Source organism: Macaca mulatta, chromosome 9 (assembly GCF_049350105.2).
Source record: "Macaca mulatta isolate MMU2019108-1 chromosome 9, T2T-MMU8v2.0, whole genome shotgun sequence".
Taxonomy (NCBI): Eukaryota; Metazoa; Chordata; class Mammalia; order Primates; family Cercopithecidae; genus Macaca; species Macaca mulatta.
In genome coordinates this window covers 135,561,328-135,579,898 of record NC_133414.1, presented here as the reverse complement: position 1 = coordinate 135,579,898, position 18,571 = coordinate 135,561,328, and positions in this window count along the sequence as shown.

The window sequence follows — 18,571 nt, the reverse complement described above, 5'->3', positions numbered from 1 at the left end:
TTCGTTATTGATGTGTGCATGGGGCTTTTGTCCCCACGTCATGGGGACTTCTGGCCAGGGTCACTCCCTGGTTCCCTGCAGCAGGAACACTCAGCCAAAGGCGAGGCAGCCTTTTGAACTAAAGAAAATATTAATTTAAGACATTGTTTCAACATGAAATTACAGGAGCCTTCAGAACTCCCCGTTAGTTTGATTCAGGGCTGAGGTGCGCATAGTGTCTTTAGGGCGAAGATTGGCCAACTTACAAAAAGTTTGTTGCCAGTGAACTAACAAAGAATTCTGCAAGGGCCCCCAGAGCTTCAATTCCCTCACACAATCATTTCCAGTTGATTTGCCTGGAAAATCTCTTGTTGAAGAAAGAAAAGCAAAAATAGCCCTGTTGCATCTTTGCTATCAAACCCGGCTGGGCAGTTACTGGTTTGTTATTCCTGAAGCAAGAACTGGGCCTCGTGGTCTGCCAAGTGTGAATGTACTTATGAGACCATAGGAACAAATGGATGTTGAGGCTTTCTGGAAAATATGAATCCTGTGGTCACGATACATGTGACATTCCAACAAGAGCTCCCACTAATCCAGTGCCATGTGCCTCAGGAAACCTGTGGTCAAAGTGGCATTAGTCCCATTTTACAGACTAAAAAACTGAGGCCCAAGTCATTCAGATAGAAAGGGGCTGGTGGAGGTGAGAGTCCAAGTGTTCTTGATCCCAAACCACACACTGTCCCATTGCACCAGGCTGCCTGCCGCCTGGGCTGGGCTATCCTCTGATGCCAGGATGGCCCAAGCTTCCCTCCCAGCTGAGTTCATATACACAGCTCAGCAAACAGTTCCCATCCTCTTCTGCTCCCCTGGGCAGGGTTTAGTTATTGGGAATGCAAATCTGAAGAATGGGTTTGCAGCTTCTAAAGGGGTGGGACTTCATAGGGAGTTTGGTGAGCAGAGTCCACATATTCATCAGGCACAGGGCTCAGGACAATCTTTAAGGATCCATGAAAATGTTTTCATTTTTATTTATCTTAAAATTCAAAGAAAGAAAGGAATATAAGAATAATGAATGCATAATAATACATCAAGCCTGGATTATATTCATCTTTAGACCAATGCAGTTGTAAAATAAAATACTAATTTTTTTTTATGGAGAAAGGGTTTCTGAAGACAAAAGTATCTAGGGCACCTGAAAGCCATAAGACAGCCCAGATCAGGAGGCAGGACAAGTGGAGGCATGGCCCTGGATGTCATGTTGAGCACATGGGGCAGGTGCACAGAGAGGGTTGGTAAGTACCATGGATCTGGGCTCCTGAATGCTGGGCTGGCCTTCCCTTCCCCAAACCCTTCTCCTTCCCCAGTGCTGAAGAGCTTCCCTGGATAAAGGAGAGAACCCTAGAACCCCCACAGAGCAGACGACCTATGCACAGGGTCTCTGGCACCCTAGAAGGCCCTGGTTCCTCACCCTCTGGCTTTTCCACTCACCAATCCCACGAGGAAGTGAAGTTAACCTTGAGGGGGGCTGAGACAGATGCCTCCAAAGAAACCAGTCCTGACCTCGTGCAAGCTGCTCACCCCCACCATAAGGGACAGTCCTCCCCCCACAAAACCTGCCCATCCTCACCGTAAGGGACAGTCCTGACCCCACACAAGCTGCCTATCCCCACCGTAAGGGACCGTATGACACTTCATCTTCTTAGCTAATGGCAAATAACAGCATCTTAGAGATCACCTACAAAACCCCCTCATTTCACAGATGGGGAAACTGAGGTCCCATGGGGAAAGGAACTCAGCCAAGAGGAGTCGTCTCTGCATTTCTAGAGGACCCTCTCCTTTCATATCCCTGCCTGCAGAAGATTAGCCTCCATTTCACATGGATCTTTTAGTGATGGTTACTTAGGCTCATCAGAAAGGCTTCCTGGCAAACAAAATAAAACAAAGTGAACCACTGTCTTTTATCCCCTGCCCGCATTCACGTCTTCCTGCCAGGCAGAGCACTGAGCCCAGGGCCCTCCAGCGGATGTGGGGACCAGAGGCTCCGATGACATAATCAGGGATAGGGCACTTTCCCCACAGGTGCCATTTATTTTCAAGCATCCGTTCGATCCCTGCCGAGGGATGAAAACCGCAGTGTCAACTGCCTTCAACTCCACTCCTTTGGAGGCCCGTTTGGTATTAACATCAAAGCATTCTGCATATTTATCATTCCTCCCTCAGCATTAAGCAAGACGTCTGACAGGCACACAAAAGCGCCATAGTTTCCACTTGGACTCCAGAAAGGCATCAGCAGGTTCAAACCCAAGTTGAAAATTCCCTCAAATAGGTATATTTTCTTTACTGGAAACCTGGGAAGGATTATCACTTAGCATCCTCTCCAAAATCAATTTACGTCCACTTACCAGTCGCTTCTGGTATAAAATAAAGGAGCTTACGATTCATCATTCAGGATTTAATCAATGACACCCAGCTAGCTCTGATGAGAACATTTCAGGGGTGGAGGATGGGATAATAGACAATACCCTGTCTTTGGTCTTACTTTTTTTTTCAAGAGCAATCATGCCTACTCTTTGAAATATAATGGGAACATGTTAAAATATAGATTCAAGTAGGATCTGACAAAGGAAAATATTCAACTCTGGTTGTACTCAAAGTACTTAAGTTTTCTTTGAAAAGTTAAGAAAAGGGCAGCAATCTGGAACTTTGGGAAAAAATAAGCGTGTATTTGTTCATGGAAGAAACATGAATAGAAACAATTTCTAACATGAGTGATAATTTTCTTACTTCGTTTCAAAACTTTGTCCTGATTATTTATATGTGCATGTTATGTGTTGGCTTTGCCTCCAGTGACAGCAAACAAAGCTTGTATACCTTTCGGGGTTTTTTTGTTTTGTTTTGTTTTGTTTTAATGTGCTGGTGGACTTTTTAATGTGCTGGAACCTAGCAGGGGGAGCCCTAACAAGGGGCTTCCCGGCTCATGCATCTGAGCACTGACCCTCGATGCTATGGCTTTTATCCTCTGCTCAAGGTGGAACCCATGATTTCCAGGTGATTGACAAGAGCTGTGAATGTTTCAGTAAGGTGCTTGGGTTTCATAAGGAAGCTGAGTTTAAATATGGTCCAGCTGTAGACTGTGGCCACAGTGGCTTTTGCCAGTAATGCTGCCAGTGACTGAGTGCAGCACCTTCACACTGAAGATGAGAGAACAAAAAATCAGAGCACAGATGGGACCACCCAGCTCACCCCGCTGGAGAGAAACAGACTGAACCCACTCCTGCTCGCAGCCCTGACCATCAGAGAACCCCCATGCTACATGAGCACCCATCCAAGCAGCTCCCTGGGCAAGATGTTTTGGTGCACCTTAGAGACGAGGAAGCAAGAAACCCTGAAGGAGTGATTTTCCCAAAGCCACAAGCTAAGTTGGCTGAAGAGCAGGGCTAAATTCCATTTGTCTGTGACCTTGTTGGGAGTTACTTCATTATATCAGGCTCCACGCACTCAGCCACGAATGTGGAATATCGTAACAAGGGAACAAGGGAGGCAGGTAAGGCTCAGAGAGCAAAGCCACCAAGGACCCCAATGCCAGTTGTTCATTCATTCGTTCATTCATTCATTCATTCGTGCAATAAATATTAACTGAGCCCTTGATATACACCCAGCACTGGGTAAAACCCTGAGGCTATGAAGAGGGAGAGGACACGGGCCTTGCCCTTGCGGACATCCCAAATTACTAGGGGAGACAGGCACATAACAGAGAGCACCAGTGAAGTTATGCACGAACCAGGGGCAGGAATGTTTCTCTGCAGTAATCCTGGGAAGAGTACGAGGAACTCGGCCATGGTCAGCCGGAGAAGCCACACAGCACAGAAGGGAGCTGGGGCTGAAGGGGGAAGGAGTTTGCCAATAGCAGGAGGGGAAAAGCGTTCAGGAAATGGCCTGTACAAAGGCCCAGAGGCAGGGATGGACTCAGCTACCCAGAGAATGGGCCAAAGTTCTGTTGAGACCCAGTCAAGGAAGCTCAGGCAGGGAGCGGTTACAGAGAAATCCCCAAATCTCAGTGGCTCCGCACAGCAAGGTCTTCCTTCTTGGTCTGGTCTGGTGGCCCTTGTCCACCTGAAACATGTCATGGCCTTTGAGGCTTCTGTGGCGGGGGCTAGGGACACACAGCTCTCAACTGCCTCGGCTTGAAAGTGTCATGGGTCACTTTCTCCCATCACCCATTGGCCAGAGCTAGTCATATGACCCAACCTAACTGCAGGAGATGCTGGGAAATGCAGGCGGTAGGTTCATGGATATTTGGTAAGCGCCACAGTTCTCCAGCAGAATGAGTTAGGAGGAAGGCATAAGGGGGGTAGAGGGGGACGTGGGAAGTGGTGACAATTGAGCCAGTCAGATCGTAAAGAGTCTTGAGGAGAAACTGAGCCCAGAGAGGGAGCTCAACTTGCCCACAATCACCTAGAATGTGGCCTCCTGACCTCCAGGCCACTGCCCTTTCCATATCCACAAGAATCCAAAGCCAGAGGAGCAAGCCAGCATGGGTGTCACCTGTCACTGCAGACAGAGCAAAGGACGTGACAGTGTCTCCTCTCCAGAGCAGCCTCGGGGGCCATGGGCAGACTGCGGATGTCTTCCCCCACCGGGTGAAATGGACCTTGGACTCGTTTCCTGGTCCATTCTAGCATACTGCAGTTTCACCTTCTCCCGTAGGGGCAGCCCAGACCCTGGAGCCAGGTGGTTTGGGTTCAAATCCCAATTTTGCCACAAACTAGCTGGGTAAATTTGAATAAGTTGCTTAACTTCTCTGTGCCTCAGCCCTCCTTCGATAAAACAAAGACAATTGCATCACCTACCTTCAAGGAGATTTTACTATTTGCAAAGCAATAGCTAACTGTCTGGCTTCCACGGCATTTGAGTTGCTCTGGAAGGCACCTGCCATGCATTATTTCATGTAACCTTCACTTCAAATCTGAGGCAGGTAGTTTAATAGCCCATTTTACAGACAAAGAGACAGAGCCATATTAGGCCAGTGGCAGCTGAATTTGGAACCTAGGGTTACCTGATGCAAAGCTATTATTCTTTCCACAAAGCCCCATGACCCGGGGACACTGGCTGGCTGGGAGGTCAAGCTTGTCTGGGGTCTTGCACCTTTCTTGCATGGCCTGCCTGGTTGCAGGGCAGCCCTGGGCCTCTCTGAGTCTCAAATCACAGACCTCCTAACACTCCAGACAAACTTGCTCTCTTTCTTCTTCCAGTTGAGATTCCAAGCGTTGCCCCTTAAGAGGGTTTCAGAAGTTGGCTTCTTTACAAAGCACATGAATGACCCCACTCCTTATCCTAACCTCAGGCCCTTGGGTCTTGCTGAACAAAATCCTCTGCCATCCTTCCTGATTTTTGTTCCATGATCCCATATACTTTGCTGGGCTTTGACCTGCCTCTTTAAAATTTGCAATTACCAATAATTCCCTTTGTTGCACCCAAATGCGAACCACCATATTAAATTATTAAATATAAGTGTTTCTGAAATATTTTATCTTGACATGTATCTCCGGAGTCAAATGACCCCAGGCAGTGTTCATAATTAATTTCATCAAAAGGAAAAAAAAAAGTGCTGGCAAGGGACTCCCTGAATGACTCCCTGTCCTGGAGAAATACAGCTGACACTTGGCTCGCTTCTCCTTCCTTCTCCTTCCCCAGGACTCCAGGGCCAGGGAGTCTGCAGAGCTGCTCCATCCTCAAGAGCCCGGAATTTCAGGCCTGGGGGGAACCCTTGTGATCATTTTGGCAGCTCTTTCTTTTTCTGGCTGAAGAAACAGGCCCAGAGAGGAGCGGTGACCTTCCCAAGGTGGCAGAGACCGAAGGCAGCAGGAACAGACATGGGGCTGCCCCTAGCCGGGTCACCCACCCCTCACTGTAGCTTGGCCCCCCCGCAAGACTCTGAAGCTACCGAATAAGGCTTCTTCCTCCTTTGTGACCTTCAGGACCAGATAGGTTCATTTAAAGGAGTAGGGGAGCAAAACTGCTTCTTAACATAAAAAATGCCCTGAAACAAAGGGCTTTTTGTACCCCTCCCCCACCAAGCTCAGAGAGAAAGAGAGATTAAGTTTGAGGAGTCACTTCCAATCAGAAAGCTACCATTTAATTACAATGCGCAGGAAATTACAGAGTGAATGGGCAGACGGGTGATAAGGGACTGCCCTGCAGGATGACAGGCTTGAAATCCAACCACTTCATCACAGAGCTACTTATCACAAGAGGCTGTCTGGAAGGCTGACAATCTGATTGTACTGTCAACTCAATTCATAATTAATATATTTATCAAATTAATTACTGAAAATATCTCCCTGGCGCTCGCCATAAAACAGTGGCTAGCTTCATGGCGGGCTGGCTTCGTTTTCTGCTAATAACCGTGCTGTCAGTTTAATGAGGGCAGGGAGCGGCCCCTGTTTTGCCTGCCTGACAGACAAATTGCCCTCTTACAGGGAATGATCCCTAGAATTTAAGAGAAGAAAAGAAATATGGCATTGTTTGGTGACAGCCGCAATCGCAGGCTTGTCTCGGAAACTTTGCATCAATTCTAACATACAAGAAAGGCAGGGTGGGGGTGCTTTTGGCAGCTAAATAAATACTTTATGAATTCCTGACTGATCCCTTCATCAGAGCCTCTGGTGGAGCGGTTTCTCTGAGTCCTGAGTTAACCCCCAGCCTGGCCGGAATCTGCCAGTTGAGGTTTAGATTTGAGGACATAAAATGTAGGAGACTCTCAGTCGAGGATTTTTTGTGAAGCAGAAAAGTTCCCATGCCAAGGATTCCCAATGCGCAATGAAATCCCTTTGATGACCCCCTTGACCTTTTGATCTCTGGGTGGAACGATCGTTTTCTTCCCTTCCTAGGGTGGGGATCCAGGCCTTGAGAGGGTTTCTGAGTTGAGATCTTTCCCAGGGGAAGTCTGCTCCCCTCAGGGCTCCCAAAGAACACCTGGTGAGCCCCAAATGCATTGCACTGTGCTCTGAAGCTCCCAGCATCTGGGCCAGCACCAGTCACTGGGCAAAGCTGACTCTGCCAGTCACCAGCTTGCCTCCCCTTGTGGATGCCCACCGGCCCAGGTGAGCCAAGATACGTGGGCCCAGGAAACGCGAGGGTAGCACGATGTAGAAAGTCCATCACTTAGCTGGATGGGGCAGTGACCCCAGGGCAGCTTCATTCATCTCTGCAGAACTCGCGCCCGGGTCAGAGCCACCATGGAGAGCCACAGCGAGCAAGGTTCTGGTGCAACCAGCAGGAGGTTAGCGGACTAGAAGAAACAGAGAATCTCGTTGTTTGTCCTTGGTCGGCCAGATGCTGGGTGGGCGCTGGGAAGAGAATGGTTTGGACAGAGGATAGGGCCTCCGGGTGGGGAGGCCGTCACACACTGGAGGGTGCTTTCAGAGGCCTGGGGGAGGAAAGCGCTCACTCTCAGGCCCTGCAGGCCCATTTCTATTCCGGCCCCATCTGCATGCACCTCACCGAGCCACGAGGCCTCGTGGTTTCAAGGCTTGTTTGGCGCACCATGATCATAGCCTTGCGCTTGCCCTGGTCTCTGCTCTAATTGCCTCCCAAACCCCAGTCTTCTGTGGTTCTCCTCATCCCTCTGCGCCTTGCTTCCCTCCTGCTCCCTAGCCTCCCCTGCACAGTTCCCCCCAGCCTTCGCTCCCCTCTGGTCCCATTGCTCTTTCTCACTGGAGGGAAATAGCAGTTTTCCTCAGTGAGCAGGAAAAACAATCACTTGCTTTTGCCAGATGCCAGGATGAGGGGTCTCAAGGGCCTTGGAGGGGCTGCACCTGCCTCTGTGGCCAGGCCTTGCCCCCTCAGCCCAGCCCTCAGCTCTGTTTCCAGGGCCAGTTCTGGTACTGGCCAGCTCCTTGTCCTCAACCGGCCTCATACCTCTGAGCTTCTGTCTCAGCCTGGGGCTGCTGTGTTCCCATGTTTGGGTCTGGCCTGTTAGCGTCCACTCACCGGGACTCCCCCTTAGAGCAGAGCAGAGCCCCCCTTTGGGACAGCCATGGGGGAAGGTGGTGCCTTTGGAGCTCATGCCACTGACATGAGCAGCCCACTTTGAGGACAGAAGGTGCTTGGGCCAAAGAAATCTCCCTATCCATCTAAGCCCACAGGTGAAAAACCAACCTGAAGGAAAGAAAAGAAAGAAAACAAAAGAGCTCAGCCTGGTGGGCAGGGGTTACAGTTCAAATCAGCTTAGACAGTCCCCATGTCTTGCCCCAACCAGCATCAGGCAGCGGACAACCCCAGTCTGCATCGGTGCACCTTCTCAGTCTGCTAGAACCCAATCAGGCATGAGAACAAGCTTCCAAATGATCAATGAATGAATTAAACTATTGTGTTAATACTTTGATTAACTTAAGTTTAATAATTGTTTAGGGTACTTAAATGTGTGTGTGTGTTTCCTGTTTAAGGGGTTTGAAGAGCTCCAAAAAAGGATGCTATCCTAATTTGAAATTGTAAAATTGTTGAGGGAATTGGTTATCTCTTATCAATATACAAATGTGTGAATGCTTCATTTTCAGTGTTGTTTATTAGACAAATAACTCACAACACTTGATAGAGAAGTTTTTTTCAAAATAGCTTGCTGTGTTGAGTGGGAATGCAGGTTGAGACAGGGAAGGGCCTGGCCCTGCCCTTCTCACCAGGTCATGTCAGCGGACACAGGAGGAGCTGGTCTGTGGGGTCAGCAGGGGACATCCAGCAACATGGTCTTAGGAGGCCTTTAGTAGCAAGAGATGTGGATAATTTATATGATGTTTAACTAGCTTTTAAACAGCCAGGTTTTCCTATACAGTGACTGGGTTTCCATAAAACAGAGACAAGGCCGGCCCACTTGGCTTGGGCACAGAGGGGATGGTGTTGTAAAGTTAATGCGGTGAGAAATGTATGGCACTCTGACATTAAACCCAACATAGGACATAAAGAACTAGGCCTGCTGTAAGCAATGGCAGCAGGGAAAGAGCTTAAGCGATCTTTGCAGATGGAAACCATGCCTGCTGAATGGGAATGAGCCTCCTCTTGCCGCAAAGCTGAGAGCCAGAAGGGAGCGAGGTGGTCTGGTGGCTGCTTGGCCAAAAGGTTTGTGCTGCAACTGCCCACATAGTGGGTCTTTGAAAAGCCAGCCCTATCAGCCCAAGTAATTGAGCGTTCCTGGACCCCAAAAGTCAGAGAGGAATTGAGAAAGAGAAGAGCAGAAAAGACAAAAAGTTTGAAGCGGTGGCGAAGGCTGCTGCATGGGGGTCTTGGGGAGCAAGTAAAACATCTCAGAGGGCAGAACGGTGCCCAAGATTGGAAGAAGGAGAGGAAGGAGGGAAAGAAAGAATAAACCAGTGGAACTAAAGCAACCTCAGTTGTTTTCTGAGGTTGAGTGGTTGGCCACAGACAATTTTTATTTTCAGAGGAAAATGATGAGGTTGCTTGAGTCAGGAGACAGGGGAAAAAAACCTCTGAGTGAAAAACTGGGTAGAAATGAAGACAGCAAAGACTACCTGAGGCTCCCTAACAGCCCTTGCATCATTCTCACTAACACAGACTTTTAATGCGGACAAAGAACAATGACACAGGTCTCAGTAGAGGGGATGTAGATGTGTAGAGCAGACCTCAGGGACAGGTGACAAAGCTTTCCCCAAGCCCACAGTATCAAGCTCTAGGTGCCTAAGAATCACCTAAGAAGCTTAGACTGCAGGTTTCTGGGCTCCATCCTCACAAAGTCTGATGTGATAGGTCACAGATGAGGCTCAGGAACCTGCATTTTAAAACATATCCCAGACTATTCAGGTACAGAAGAAGACGATATATGAGGATCAGGCTTTGAGAAACACTAGCCTGGTGGGAAATGAGAAAGGTCAATAAGTCAAGGGAAGGGTGCCAGGAATTTCCCAGAGATGCTGGAGTCCTGGAATTAAAAGTTCTTATACGTAAGTGGTGGAACACGGGGCCTGTGTTTTCTTCTTCATCATCATCATCATCATCATCATCAAATCAGACAAACTGGGAGAAAGATTGTGCTATCAAGAACCAGTGCCAGGTGAATCACATTTTACATTTCCTGCTGGAACTCAGGCAGTCCAAGACCCCTCTTAGGGCTGGTGACAAGGTGCAGGCTGGCTGCCATACTTAGCAGGTGGGGAAGAGAGTGTGGTGGCCAGAGCACGATGGCTGCCCAGGAGGGAAGGAGAAGGGAATGAGGCAGCCTAGGAGGAGGCCTTCTTCAACCAGTCAGTCAAACAGCAGCGCTCGCAGCTCCTGGGCCCAGGCACCGAGGTGGGGCCATGGCAGAGTCAGGAGGACCCAAACTGTGGTCCCCACGTCCTCGGATCAGCCACATGCCAGACTTATCACCCAGTGGCAGCACAAAAGACAGGGTGATCAAGGGAAGTCACAGGCCAGTGTGATGAATTGCTACCATGGTCCTTGGTGGTGTAGAAAGTGCTGGAATCGTCTGGAATACGTTCAGAGCTGCAGCCGACTAACTTGCAGCAGGGCCAAAACACACACACACACACACACACACACATACACACCCCTAACTCAGAAGTTGAGAGCATAAGTCCCTAGACAGAGGCCAAATGATAGCGAGAGAGGCACAGCAGGCCAAACCCTGGTCTAAGTAGCAACACCACAGCAGTGCTGTGTGACCCTGGGAAAGTCACTTCCCTTTTCTGAGCTTCAATTTTCTCTTTGGTAAAATGGGGGGAGTGCAACATGATGTCTTCAAGAGCCCTGGTATCTCTGAAAGCCTATAAAACCATTCTTATTGAAAAAAATAATAATCCCCCTGAACGTTAGTAGCCTTAAAGACTTCTGGACAGTAAAGACATTATAATTTAAGAAGTAAAGAAGAATAAACCTCTTAGGAGGTGTTAAAAATACTACAAATAAGATTAAAATGAAAACCTGGACTGTATCAGAAAGCTTATATATAAACTGAGATGAACTCTGGTGACCTATGACTCCCCGGGCCCACCCCATATTGAGGAATCCTACTCCAGCCTGAGTCTCTATGACAATAGGATTCGGGGTAGTGATTTAATCAGTTTGCTTTGGAGAAAAGAGCAGAGCAAATGCTAAAGTTGCTCCTCCATTGATGCTTGTTCTGCTGGCTTCTCAGATTTCCTTGTGGACAATGACTTTCTGAGAATAAAACTCTGCACCAGGAATCACAAGGGAGTTTGAGACTGTGTGGAACAGCAGCTGTAATTACCAGCTCTTCACTGTCATGGTGGATTAATAAATGTGTCACATCCAGCATCACTGTTTCTGCCTCCCACCTTGAGCAACAGCTGAGCCCAGCTGGAGAAGGAAGCCCAGACCCCAAGTTTCATGTGCTTTAGACTCTACCAGAATGTATCTGTGTTTCTCTCATCAAAGAACAGAGAACTGCCTAAAGACATGAGGACAATGGAGGCACCCAAAGCATGGTTTACATGCAGTTAAAGGAGGACTCAGGGTGAGGCAGGGAGGACTTTGTAAGCCAGACAGACCTGGGCTCAGTAACTTTTGAGGAGTTACGTAAATAAGCTGCTTATCCTCTCTAAACCTGTATTTCTTCATCTGTGCCAGGCACATGGCAGGGGCCCAGGAAGTGACAGAGAAGATATCCCAGAAAATGGGCCCACATACTCTTCCAGATGATCACACCTTCCCATTGTGACATGGAGTCCATTTTGACTCCCTTGAACCTGGGCAGGACTCTGTGACTACTTCAGTGAAAAGAATGTGCCAGAAGAATCCTATGTGACTTCTGAGGCTAGATTGTTGTCTTAGTCCATTTTCTGTTGCTATAACAGAATGCCGGAAAATTAGTAAATTTATCAAGAAAATGTGTTTATTTCTCATGGTTCTGTAGGCTGGGAAGTCCACAATCAAAGGGCAGGCATCCTGTGAGGACCTTCTTGTTGTGTCATGGTGGAACGCATCACATAGTAAGGGAGCAAGAGTATGCACGTCAGCTCAGGTCTGTCTTCCTCCTTCTATAAAGCCATGAGTCCCATGTTAAATCAAACTAAAATTGGCACAAAGAGGCCTCTGTATGAGCTTCTAACTGCAACCTAATTCAGTATGTAAACAAACAAAAAACCTGACTTAAGAACAAATAGCCGAGTCTCAGCCAATCACATGTAGCCAACAGTTCAAACCATATTTAGATAAGACAGATGGGTGCTATAACCAATTGGCTATCTTTGTACCTCACTTCCATTTTCTGTACATCACTTCCTTTACTCTGGCTATAAATACAATCTGAATATGTGGTGGGGCAAAGCATTATGAACTATTTTTGATCAGAACTACTGCCCAATTCTAGAATCACAAATAAAAGTCAAGCTACAAAACTAGGTTTGTTGTAATTTAGCCTTTTAACATCCATCATGGGGGCCCCACCTGGATGACCACACCTAATTCTAATTAATTCTCAGAGTCCTTACCTCCAATCAACATTTGAATTTGGGAATTAAATTTCCAATACATGAAATTTGGGGGACACATTCAAGCCATAGTACATAAAAGGTAACAAGACTTTTTGGCTCTTCTGAGACATGCACCTTGGGATCCCCGAGTTGACATTAGGAAATTGGTAACACAGAAGCCACCATTCTGAAGAGATGGTGTGGAAAAAGTTAGCAGAGATAGATAGAAATCCAGGAGAGGGCTGGGCGTGGTGGCTCACACCTGCAATCCCAGCACTTTGGGAGTCTGAGGCAAGTGGATCACTTTAAGTCAGGAGTTCAAGACCAGCCTGGCCAACATGGCAAAACCCCATCTCTACTAAAAATACAAAAATTAGCTGGGTGTGTGGTGTTTGTCTGTAATCCCAGCTACTCAGGAGGCCGAGGCAGGAGATTCGCTTGAACCCAGGAGGTAGAGTTTGTAGTGTGCCAGGAGATTGCACCACTACAACACAGTGAGAATCCATTTCAAAAAAAAAAGAGAGAGAGAGAGAAGTCCAGGGGAACCTAGCTGCTCCCCTGCCTGACTTTGGAGCCTTCCTGGCCTGGGTGCCAGATAGTGAGTGAGTCTTCAGAGGATTCCAGCCCCAGTCTTTGGGCCCTGCCAGCTTTGGCCAAGTAGAGCAGATTGCAGATTCAAGAGAAAAGTTAGTGCTGTTGTTATTTGATGTTTGTCAATGGTTTGTGATGCAGCCTTAGCTGGTGAGAGGAGGACTCTATCTGGGTTGTCATTGTTCTGCATGGGAAGATGCAGGAAGGAAATCAGGATTGAGGTTGGAGGAGGAGAGAAAGCCCACCTAGCGGGTGTATGGAGAAGACCCGAGAGAGCCACAGAAGACACCTGGTTTATCTCTCCCAGCTCTAGTGGATATGGATCATTCTTAGAATAACCTGGGGGTAGTTACTGGGCAACAGGACACAAAAAGTACTGAGAAAGCTAGCTACTGGAGGGTCAGAAGAAGATTCTGAGGCCCTTCCTTTTTTTTTTTTTTTAGACGGAGACTGAATTTCGCACTTGTTGTCCAGGCTGGAGTGCAATGGCGTGATCTGGGCTCACCACAACCTCTGGAGGCCCTTCTTATGATTGCTCAAATAAAAAGGAGAGAGTAAGCCAAGTGTAAGATACTTGTCTGCCCTGCCCTGGATCCCCCCAGCAGCCCATAGAGACAAAAGCCAACAGACAAGGGAAAATCTACCTGCAGTCATAGCAGATGGTTCCATTTCAAACCCTCAGCCAGAGATTTGCAGACTATCCCTGCTGGGCTAAATCCAGCTTTCTGCTTGTGTTTGTAACAAGTTTTATTGGAATAATCATGCTCACATATATACATATTGGCTATGACTGCTTTTACACTGCATGGCAGAGTTAAGTAGTTATGACAGCGACTGGCCCACAAAAACTAAAATATTTGCTTTCTGACTCTTATAGAGTTTGCCACCCTCTGCTCTAAGCTATCAGAAGTGAAATCCTGAGACACAAGGAACCCTGCCCTGGCACGATCTCTGCTGAGAAAGGCCCACTGGGGCGTGTTCATACTGCTCCATGCATTCACTCACTCATTAAATCCTCAGAAACATCTAAGACACAGCAGGCTCCCAGTGCCACCTTGGAAACAGAAAGGTGAATCTGCACAGTCCTTATCCTGTAGCAGCACCACCACGGAATCCAAGTCCAGGACAGTAAGAACCAAGATGGAGGCACAGCCCGTAGGAGTCTGGTAGCTTAAAGAAAGGCAACCAATCCCATGTAGGAGTGAGAGGCCAGGGAAGGCTCCTGGAGGAATGATGGTGGCCCTGGGTCCTGCAGGAGGAGCAGGATATGGTGAGCATACAGGGGCAAGGTGAGGCTACTGGAGCAGAGGGAGCAATAGGTGCAAAGACAGAACTGAGTTGGGGGAGCATCCAAAAACATGCACTTCAGCTCACTGTGCTGGGAGAGTCTGGTGCCAGACAGGCAGGGGCAGGAGAAAGGGCCAGAGATGCAGGATGGGTCAGGTAATGGAAAGCAGCCAGGATCTGTAGACAAGGTAGAGACACAGATGCCAAGTACAGCTTTGTTGCCACAAAGGACCTGAAAAGTACAACTTTCTTAGATTGGGGAGAGAGCAAGCCCAGATCCCATGGGCTATGCTTACCTGCACCACAACAGAGATTTCTATGCTGACTGTTTTCCTGTGTTGATTGTAGTCCACCCACCCTGGGACTCTGGCCCTTCAAGGGGTCAGAGTGCAGAAGTAGCCATGAGGAACTGTCCATAAGCGATTAGGGCCCTAGGTCCCCCACCATGTTGGGGACACCTCCGGACTGATGTGTTCAGTATCTTTTTTACCTTAGCAAGTTTCATCTCAGGTCAGCTTTCAGGTGGGGATAAACGAGTTGCCAGGTAGAGCACATGAACGGGGAGGAGGGCACAGCCACAGGCCATGGGCCATCTTCAGGTGAGCTGCAGGTGACTGGTGCCCTGGAAACCTCTCTTTGAGAATGCATCAAGACACAGATCCCAAGGAACAAGTGGGCCTTTGTTGATGAGTCTGGCATCTGGCAGCAAGCAGAGAGCAGGCATTTCAGCTTTGGCAGGATCATGGTGGACTTAAACTTGAGGGCAGCTGGGAATAGCCAAACCCCTTTGTTTCTGTATAACACAGACTTTTAAAGTTGTGCGGTCTTCCCACTTTGTCTTTATTAGAAGCAGATAACTTCATTGCTGTTTCCGTAATGTTGTTGCTACATGCACAAGCGTTTCATGAACACAATACTAATTATAAACTCTGTTCCCCCAACAACCTTGCTTATGCAATTATTGCTGTTATTTTTATTATCATTATTATTTTTCCCTAAAGAACTAAGGAGAGTCACTGCTATAAAGAAGGAAAATTCTGGCCGGGCACAGTGACACATGTCTGTAATCCCAGCACTTTGGGAGGCCAAGGCAGGCAGATCACCTGAGGTCAGGAGTTCGAGAGCAGCCTGGCCAACGTGGTGAAACCCTTTCTCTACTAAAAAATACAAAAATTAGCTGGGCATGGTGGCAGATTCCTGTAATCCCACCTACTTGGGAGGCTGAGGCAGGGAGAATTGTTTGAACCCGAGAGGCAGAGGTTGCAGTGAGCTGAGAGTGTACCACTGCACTCCAGCCTGGGCAAAGGAGCAAAGCAAGACTTTTTTTTTTTTTTTTTTTTTTTTTTTTTTAATAAACAATGAATAAAAGGAAAAGTCTGGAGTTTGAGACCATCCTGGCCAACATGGTAAAACCCTGTCTTTACTAAAAATACAAAAAATGAGACGGGAGTGGTGGCAGGCACCTGTAGTCCCAGCTACTCGGGAGGCTGAGGCAGGAGAATTGCTTGAACCCGGGAGGCAGAGATTGCAGTGAGCCCAGATCGCGCCACTACACTCCAGCCTGGAGACAGAGTGAGACTCCATCTAAAAAAAATTAAAAAATTAAAAAATTAAAATAAAAGGAAGACCTTCCCACAGCATTGGTGGGGAAACGCAGCTTCTATGACATCAACCTTGTGCTGGACTCCATTTGTGGTGCTGGCACCCCTCTGCCAAGAAAGCCTTGTTTCCCTGAATCAGGAAGGCAGGGATGCCTGGGAAATAAACATTCAGCTTGGGTGCAGATCCTAGCTCTGCCCCAATGTCCTGGATGACACCAGACAGCAAGTCCTCCAACATCTGCAGGCCTCAGTTTCTTCATCTGCACAAAGGGAAGCTAGACAACCCTTATGTCTTTCTTACAATAAGAACTTTGACCTTCTTTGCAAAATAAAGAAAATTAAATTAGAAATAAAAGCCTGTCAAAAACCTAAAACCACAATCCTCAGAGTTAAAAGATATAAAACTGGCCGGGTGTGGTGGCTCACGCCTGTAATCTCAGCACTTTGGGAGGCCGAGGAGGGTGGATCACGAGGTCAGGAAATTGAGACCATCCTGGCTAACATGGTGAAACTCCGTCTCTACTAAAAAAAATACAAAAAAACTAGCCGGGCGTGGTGGTGGGCGCCTGTAGTCCCAGTTACTCAGGAGGCTGAGGCAGATGAATGGCGTGAACCCGGGAGCTGGAGCTTGCAGTGAGCCGAGATCGTACCACTGCACTCCAGCCTAGGTGATAGAGTGAGACTCTGTCTCAAAAAAAAAAAAAAAAAAAAAAAAAAAGATATAAAACTCTTTCAAAGGCCTACAATGCCCTGCTGCTTCAGTCTCTGAAACCAGTGTGCAATTGGGTCAAGGAACTATAGATGGCAGCCTCTTGCTAACTAAGATCTGAGGGGAAAAGAAATGTTTCCACTGATCTACACGTTCTCAGCAAATGGAATAAGGCAAGAAAGGCAACTGAAACTGGGCAATTTATTGTTTATCTTCAGAAGTCAAATAAATCTCCCCTAGACCAACGTGGCCATTGGGAATGTTTAATCTTGAAAATAAAAAGCAAGTGTGTTTCTAAAGTAATTATTTACAAATCACATTTTCACTAGGGGAAAAATATTTCATAAGCAAACATGTAAGTTGTGAAATATTATCATCTGAGCATTTAATCTCATGGCATAAATTCTACAAAAGCAGGTGAGCCCTCTTTGAGATTCTCCTCTAACGATTCCTCTGCCCCACTTCAGTGGCCTCTTTCATGCTGTTCAGGTGTGAAACTCTGATCCAAGGTAATAGGAGATGTGATGTTGAACATCAATCTTCAAAGAATCCAGTTTGGATCTTTAACACCCATTTTGTGAGCCTCATACAACCAGTTGACATTTACATTCAAAAGTCTACACCATTTAAGAGAGTTTGGCTTCATTGACAATCAAAGACATTCTCATTAAAACTAAGATACTATGCTTACATTCTCATTTGACTGAAATTTATGAACGACAGGTATTAGGTTGAGCCATTCAAAACAGTCATTTTTATAGGCAAAAAATGGCTGGTAAAAAACCAGCAAGTTTATATGATTCAACCACTATGACAGGGTTGTTGGCATCACTGAGAACCAGGCCAATGGGCCCTGCCTTTGTAAGGTGTGGTCCAGTGATAATGGCCAGACCAACAGGCAATTTTTATAATGGAGGGCAGGTGCTATATTAAGGGCAAAACAGGCTCCTCTGGGAAGGAGCCAGGGAGCTGACCCAGGGAGGTGGGACGTGACTTCTCAGACAAGAAGGACGTGTTTCCTTTGCAGGTAAAGCAGGGGGACCTCATGCTAGGCCAAGGAGATGGCAGATGCAAGGCCTGGAGGTGTGAGTGCACAGCAGTGTGAGGTCCTCGAAGAAACCCAGGGTGCTGGGTCAGGAAGGGGAGATGAAGCACAGTGAGAGGGGGAATGGGAATGCAGGAGATGGATAGGATGAGGCCCCTCCTAGCCATGATGGAGAGGAGCTCTCCATCTGAAGTGCAATGGGAGCCACTTGGGCTGACAAATAGCAAGACCAGATTGGCCATATAGAAGACAAGAAAATCTCTCTGCATCTAGTATAGAGAATTAAGTAAGCCCAGCAAGAACTGGGGTGGGGAACTTTGACCAGCTGAAGTGAGAGGTGTTGACAGTCTACTCCAGGGGAGCGGCTCTGGACACAGAGGGGAACAGAAGGCATGGAGATGTTTTTTGAGATAGAATCTCAGGATTTAGTAGCTGATTGGATGCAAGAGAAAAGAGAGAGGGAAGTTTGTGTCATAGGTGATGCCCACACAGATGGCGCACATGGGGCAGAAAAGACTTGGGGAGGAGGTGATGAGTTTGCCTTGGGGCATGGTGGGTTTGGGGCGTTTGCGGGCCATCCAAGGGGGCTTTGCAGCAGCTGCTGCAGCCACAGATCTGACACTCCCTGGGGAGGCCTCTGCAGGAGCCAGCACTAACTTTGGGGTTGGATGGGGCTATTGAGGCACAATGTGTAGAGCTTGTCCCCTGACTTTTCTGTGCATTGGAACCATGACCCCATCTCGGCCGTACTAATCAGAATGTCAGGGATGGTTGCTGAGACCCTGCATCTTTAACCACCTCCCTAGGAGACAGAAGGAGACCATCTGGGGGGCCAATTTTGCAGAAGCTATAGAAGAGAAAGACAATAATAGCAACATATAGAAGAACCTGGAATTCAGTTTCTAAATTTAAAAAA